The sequence below is a fragment of the Heptranchias perlo genome, unplaced genomic scaffold (assembly GCF_035084215.1).
Source record: "Heptranchias perlo isolate sHepPer1 unplaced genomic scaffold, sHepPer1.hap1 HAP1_SCAFFOLD_147, whole genome shotgun sequence".
Classification (NCBI taxonomy): domain Eukaryota; kingdom Metazoa; phylum Chordata; class Chondrichthyes; order Hexanchiformes; family Hexanchidae; genus Heptranchias; species Heptranchias perlo.
In genome coordinates, this window is record NW_027138722.1 from 513,071 (window position 1) to 520,504 (window position 7,434).

Sequence of the window (7,434 nt, forward strand, 5' to 3'; positions counted from 1 at the left end):
GAGCTCTCGCTGTTTCCTCAAGCTCGGGCTGCTGTTCTTTTCCGATGACCTCGTCTGCGTTCCGCAGGCTCGGGCTCTTCTCGGCATCATTCACGATTACTGTGCCTTCCCGTTCTGCGGTTGCTCACTTGCGAATACTCGATACCGCGGATTCGAACAAAGTATTGAAAAAATTCAGGGAGGTGGCAATTCGTGGCGCTGTTTGGAGGCGAGTGTAAAGCGACTACTGTGAAGGGCAAGTGGACTCGCTAAGTAGGGGAATTAGCTCAAATGGTAGAGCGCTCGCTTTGCATGCGAGAAGTAGCGGGATCGATTCCCGCATTTTCCACTCACTTTTTTACCTTGGGGATTTGTCCCGAAACAAAAATGGTGTCAGTTTTCAGCAAATCCAGAACCCACGTCAATCCTCAGCTTCGATAAATCGAGATCAATGAGCAGCAAATCTTTAGGTGTGCTGCAGTCAGCAAAAGTTTTTGATTTTGGTGTTTAGCAAAGATGGAAAGATGAAGTGAGACATGGAAAAAAGCTTCACAAGTCCTGATATCTTTTCTGTGGATTGAACTCAGGATTTACAAAGTTAATAAAACTAATATATTCCCTGCTGTGTGAAAAGCGCACGAACGGTGGAGACTGCCAGGCAGCAATGCCAATTAGGTTAGTTTGCAAGCTATCTAAAGTCATAAAGTGATGGACAGTTGGTAAAAACAATCCAGTCAGCTCGGAGTTGTCCAGACAATCTTCTGATTTGTCATTAGACACGATATCCACTGCTCCACGGTGTGCAGAGAAAGTAGCAGCTCACACTGCCACAGCGCTGCGGTCTGAGCAGGAAATGAGTCAGTCTCGGTCATGCACACGTGACTCCACGAGTCCGGGAGTGTCAAAAGGCGCACAGTGAATATTTACCAAAGAGAGTAATCCTGGCTGCTTCACTTCGTACAGCGGAGGACTGCAATACAATTATCAGATAAAAGTCATCCTTAGGTTTTTGGTTGGAACTAGCGAACCTGCTTTTGGAGTAAGCAGAAATTAGCTCAAGGCCGTTTTCTTTACTTTACAGCCAGCCTACAGCTTAACATGTTGGCGCTGAGGCACAGGAGACCTCCTTTCCTTTCTGAAACCTGAAAGCTTTTTGTGTCTGCCCGAAAACGGCTGTTTTGCTCTAGCATTTGCCTCTGCTCACCAGCAGGGAGTGCCTTTGAGTAACAACACGTCAAACCGCACTCACTTTCAGGCAAATCAGCCTTCGATCGGTCAGTCAGACAGACAGACAGACAGAGCTCTCGCTGTTTCCTCAAGCTCGGGCTGCTGTTCTTTTCCGATGACCTCGTCTTCCTTCCGCAGGCTCGGGCTCTTCTCGGCATCATTCACGATTACTGTGCCTTCCCGTTCTGCGGTTGCTCACTTGCGAATACTCGATACCGCGGATTGGAACAAAGGATTGAAAAAATTCAGGGAGGTGGCAATTCGTGGCGCTGTTTGGAGGCGAGTGTTAAGCGACTACTGTGAAGGGCAAGTGGACTTGCTAAGTAGGGGAATTAGCTCAAATGGTAGAGCGCTCGCTTTGCATGTGAGAAGTAGCGGGATCGATGCCCGCATTTTCCACTCACTTTTTTACCTTGGGGAATTGTCCCGAAACAAAAATGGTGTCAGTTTTCAGCAAATCCAGAACCCACGTCAATCCTCAGCTTCGATAAATCGAGATCAATGAGCAGCAAATCTTTAGGTGTGCTGCAGTCAGCAAAAGTTTTTGATTTTGGTGTTTGGCAAAGATGGAAAGATGAAGTGAGACATGGAAAAAAGCTTCACAAGTCCTGATATCTTTTCTGTGGATTGAACTCAGGATTTACAAAGTTAACAAAACTAATGCACTCCCTGCTGTGTGAAAAGCGCACGAACGGTGGAGACTGCCAGGCAGCATTACCAATAAGGTAAGTTTGCAAGCTATCTATAGTCATAAAGTAATGGACAGTTGGCAAAAACAATCCAGTCAGGTAGGAGTTGTCCAGACAATCTTCTGATTTGTCATTAGACACGACATCCACTGCTGCACGGTGTGCAGAGAAAGTAGCAGCTCACACTGCCACAGCGCTGCGGTCTGAGCAGGAAATGAGTCAGTCTCGGTCATGCACACGTGACTCCACGAGTCCGGGAGTGTCAAAAGGCGCACAGTGAATATTTACCAAAGAGAGCAATCCTGGCTGCTTCCCTTCGTACAGCGGAGGACTGCAATACAATTATCAGATAAAAGTCATCCTTAGGTTTTTGGTTGGAACTAGCGAACGTGCTTTTGGAGTAAGCAGAAATTAGCTCAAGGCCGTTTTCTTTACTTTACAGACAGCATACAGCTTAACATGTTGGCGCTGAGGCACAGGAGACCTCCTTTCCTTTCTGAAACCTGAAAGCTTTTTGTGTCTGCCCGAAAACGGCTGTTTTGCTCTAGCATTTGCCTCTGCTCACCAGCAGGGAGTGCCTTTGAGTAACAACACGTCAAACCGCACTCACTTTCAGGCAAATCAGCCTTCGATCGGTCAGTCAGACAGACAGACAGACAGAGCTCTCGCTGTTTCCTCAAGCTCGGGCTGCTGTTCATTTCCGATGACCTCGTCTGCGTTCCGCAGGCTCGGGCTCTTCTCGGCATCATTCACGATTACTGTGCCTTCCCGTTCTGCGGTTGCTCACTTGCGAATACTCGATACCGCGGATTCGAACAAAGTATTGAAAAAATTCAGGGAGGTGGCAATTCGTGGCGCTGTTTGGAGGCGAGTGTAAAGCGACTACTGTGAAGGGCAAGTGGACTCGCTAAGTAGGGGAATTAGCTCAAATGGTAGAGCGCTCGCTTTGCATGCGAGAAGTAGCGGGATCGATGCCCGCATTTTCCACTCACATTTTTACCTTGGGGAATTGTCCCGAAACAAAAATGGTGTCAGTTTTCAGCAAATCCAGAACCCACGTCAATCCTCAGCTTCGATGAATTGAGGTCAAGGAGCAGTAAATCTTTTGGTGTGCTGCAGTAAGCAAAAGTTTTTGATTTTAGTGTTTAGCAAAGATGGAAAGATGAAGTGAGACATGGAAAAAAGCTTCACAGGCCCTGATATCTTTTCTGTGGATTGAACTCAGGATTTACAAAGTTAATAAAACTAATATACTCCCTGCTGTGTGAAAAGCGCACGAACGGTGGAGACTGCCAGGCAGCACTGCCAATTAGGTTAGTTTGCAAGCTATCTAAAGTCATAAAGTGATGGACAGTTGGCAAAAAACAATCCAGTCAGCTCGGAGTTGTCCAGACAATCTTCTGATTTGTCATTCGACACGATATCCACTGCTGCACGGTGTGCAGAGAAAGTAGCAGCTCACACTGCCACAGCGCTGCGGTCTGAGCAGGAAATGAGTCAGTCTCGGTCATGCACACGTGACTCCACGAGTCCGGGAGTGTCAAAAGGCGCACAGTGAATATTTACCAAAGAGAGCAATCCTGGCTGCTTCTTTCGCACAGCGGAGGACTGCAATACAATTATCAGATAAAAGTCATCCTTAGGTTTTTGGTTGGAACTAGCGAACCTGCTTTTGGAGTAAGCAGAAATTAGCTCAAGGCCGTTTTCTTTACTTTACAGCCAGCCTACAGCTTAACATGTTGGCGCTGAGGCACAGGAGACCTCCTTTCCTTTCTTAAACTTGAAAGCTTTTTGTGTCTGCCCGAAAACGGCTGTTTTGCTCTAGCATTTGCCTCTGCTCACCAGCAGGGAGTGCCTTTGAGTAACAACACGTCAAACCGCACGCACTTTCAAGCAAATCAGCCTTCCATCAGTCAGACAGACCGACAGACAGACAGAGCTCTCGCTGTTTCCTCAAGCTCGGGCTGCTGTTCTTTTCCGATGACCTCGTCTGCGTTCCGCAGGCTCGGGCTCTTCTCGGCATCATTCACGATTACTGTGCCTTCCCGTTCTGCGGTTGCTCACTTGCGAATACTCGATACCGCGGATTGGAACAAAGGGTTGAAAAAATTCAGGGAGGTGGCAATTCGTGGCGCTGTTTGGAGGCGAGTGTGAAGCGACTATTGTGAAGGGCAATTGGTCTCGCTAAGCAGGGGAATTAGCTCAAATGGTAGAGCGCTCGCTTAGCATGCGAGAAGTAGCGGGAACGATGCCCGCATTCTCCACTCACTTTTTTACCTTGGGGAATTGTCCCGAAACAAAAATGGTGTCAGTTTTCAGCAAATCCAGAACCCACGTCAATCCTCAGCTTCGATGAATTGAGGTCAAGGAGCAGTAAATCTTTTGGTGTGCTGCAGTAAGCAAAAGTTTTTGATTTTAGTGTTTAGCAAAGATGGAAAGATGAAGTGAGACATGGAAAAAAGCTTCACAGGTCCTGATATCTTTTCTGTGGATTGAACTCAGGATTTACAAAGTTAATAAAACTAATATATTCCCTGCTGTGTGAAAAGCGCACGAACGGTGGAGACTGCCAGGCAGCAATGCCAATTAGGTTAGTTTGCAAGCTATCTAAAGTCATAAAGTGATGGACAGTTGGCAAAAAACAATCCAGTCAGCTCGGAGTTGTCCAGACAATCTTCTGATTTGTCATTAGACACGATATCCACTGCTCCACGGTGTGCAGAGAAAGTAGCAGCTCACACTGCCACAGCGCTGCGGTCTGAGCAGGAAATGAGTCAGTCTCGGTCATGCACACGTGACTCCACGAGTCCGGGAGTGTCAAAAGGCGCACAGTGAATATTTACCAAAGAGAGCAATCCTGGCTGCTTCACTTCGTACAGCGGAGGACTGCAATACAATTATCAGATAAAAGTCATCCTTAGGTTTTTGGTTGGAACTAGCGAACCTGCTTTTGGAGTAAGCAGAAATTAGCTCAAGGCCGTTTTCTTTACTTTACAGCCAGCCTACAGCTTAACATGTTGGCGCTGAGGCACAGGAGACCTCCTTTCCTTTCTGAAACCTGAAAGCTTTTTGTGTCTGCCCGAAAACGGCTGTTTTGCTCTAGCATTTGCCTCTGCTCACCAGCAGGGAGTGCCTTTGAGTAACAACACGTCAAACCGCACTCACTTTCAGGCAAATCAGCCTTCGATCGGTCAGTCAGACAGACAGACAGACAGAGCTCTCGCTGTTTCCTCAAGCTCGGGCTGCTGTTCTTTTCCGATGACCTCGTCTTCCTTCCGCAGGCTCGGGCTCTTCTCGGCATCATTCACGATTACTGTGCCTTCCCGTTCTGCGGTTGCTCACTTGCGAATACTCGATACCGCGGATTGGAACAAAGGGTTGAAAAAATTCAGGGAGGTGGCAATTCGTGGCGCTGTTTGGAGGCGAGTGTTAAGCGACTACTGTGAAGGGCAAGTGGACTTGCTAAGTAGGGGAATTAGCTCAAATGGTAGAGCGCTCGCTTTGCATGTGAGAAGTAGCGGGATCGTTGCCCGCATTTTCCACTCACTTTTTTACCTTGGGGAATTGTCCCGAAACAAAAATGGTGTCAGTTTTCAGCAAATCCAGAACCCACGTCAATCCTCAGCTTCGATAAATCGAGATCAATGAGCAGCAAATCTTTAGGTGTGCTGCAGTCAGCAAAAGTTTTTGATTTTGGTGTTTAGCAAAGATGGAAAGATGAAGTGAGACATGGAAAAAAGCTTCACAAGTCCTGATATCTTTTCTGTGGATTGAACTCAGGATTTACAAAGTTAACAAAACTAATGCACTCCCTGCTGTGTGAAAAGCGCACGAACGGTGGAGACTGCCAGGCAGCATTACCAATAAGGTAAGTTTGCAAGCTATCTATAGTCATAAAGTAATGGACAGTTGGCAAAAACAATCCAGTCAGGTAGGAGTTGTCCAGACAATCTTCTGATTTGTCATTAGACACGACATCCACTGCTGCACGGTGTGCAGAGAAAGTAGCAGCTCACACTGCCACAGCGCTGCGGTCTGAGCAGGAAATGAGTCAGTCTCGGTCATGCACACGTGACTCCACGAGTCCGGGAGTGTCAAAAGGCGCACAGTGAATATTTACCAAAGAGAGCAATCCTGGCTGCTTCCCTTCGTACAGCGGAGGACTGCAATACAATTATCAGATAAAAGTCATCCTTAGGTTTTTGGTTGGAACTAGCGAACGTGCTTTTGGAGTAAGCAGAAATTAGCTCAAGGCCGTTTTCTTTACTTTACAGACAGCCTACAGCTTAACATGTTGGCGCTGAGGCACAGGAGACCTCCTTTCCTTTCTGAAACCTGAAAGCTTTTTGTGTCTGCCCGAAAACGGCTGTTTTGCTCTAGCATTTGCCTCTGCTCACCAGCAGGGAGTGCCTTTGAGTAACAACACGTCAAACCGCACTCACTTTCAGGCAAATCAGCCTTCGATCGGTCAGTCAGACAGACAGACAGACAGAGCTCTCGCTGTTTCCTCAAGCTCGGGCTGCTGTTCTTTTCCGATGACCTCGTCTGCGTTCCGCAGGCTCGGGCTCTTCTCGGCATCATTCACGATTACTGTGCCTTCCCGTTCTGCGGTTGCTCACTTGCGAATACTCGATACCGCGGATTCGAACAAAGTATTGAAAAAATTCAGGGAGGTGGCAATTCGTGGCGCTGTTTGGAGGCGAGTGTAAAGCGACTACTGTGAAGGGCAAGTGGACTCGCTAAGTAGGGGAATTAGCTCAAATGGTAGAGCGCTCGCTTTGCATGCGAGAAGTAGCGGGATCGATTCCCGCATTTTCCACTCACTTTTTTACCTTGGGGATTTGTCCCGAAACAAAAATGGTGTCAGTTTTCAGCAAATCCAGAACCCACGTCAATCCTCAGCTTCGATAAATCGAGATCAATGAGCAGCAAATCTTTAGGTGTGCTGCAGTCAGCAAAAGTTTTTGATTTTGGTGTTTAGCAAAGATGGAAAGATGAAGTGAGACATGGAAAAAAGCTTCACAAGTCCTGATATCTTTTCTGTGGATTGAACTCAGGATTTACAAAGTTAATAAAACTAATATATTCCCTGCTGTGTGAAAAGCGCACGAACGGTGGAGACTGCCAGGCAGCAATGCCAATTAGGTTAGTTTGCAAGCTATCTAAAGTCATAAAGTGATGGACAGTTGGTAAAAACAATCCAGTCAGCTCGGAGTTGTCCAGACAATCTTCTGATTTGTCATTAGACACGATATCCACTGCTCCACGGTGTGCAGAGAAAGTAGCAGCTCACACTGCCACAGCGCTGCGGTCTGAGCAGGAAATGAGTCAGTCTCGGTCATGCACACGTGACTCCACGAGTCCGGGAGTGTCAAAAGGCGCACAGTGAATATTTACCAAAGAGAGTAATCCTGGCTGCTTCACTTCGTACAGCGGAGGACTGCAATACAATTATCAGATAAAAGTCATCCTTAGGTTTTTGGTTGGAACTAGCGAACCTGCTTTTGGAGTAAGCAGAAATTAGCTCAAGGCCGTTTTC

The 7,434-nt window shown here is 47.1% G+C and overlaps 2 non-coding genes across 2 annotated transcripts; both read left to right on the forward strand.

Annotated features, from left to right (window-relative positions):
• Positions 1 to 255: 255 nt before the first annotated feature.
• Positions 256 to 328, forward strand: trnaa-ugc (transfer RNA alanine (anticodon UGC)). The gene has a single exon. It is a non-coding gene; the product is annotated as a tRNA-Ala (tRNA).
• Positions 329 to 6,641: 6,313 nt separating this feature from the next.
• Positions 6,642 to 6,714, forward strand: trnaa-ugc (transfer RNA alanine (anticodon UGC)). The gene has a single exon. It is a non-coding gene; the product is annotated as a tRNA-Ala (tRNA).
• The last annotated feature ends 720 nt before the right edge of the window (positions 6,715 to 7,434 follow it).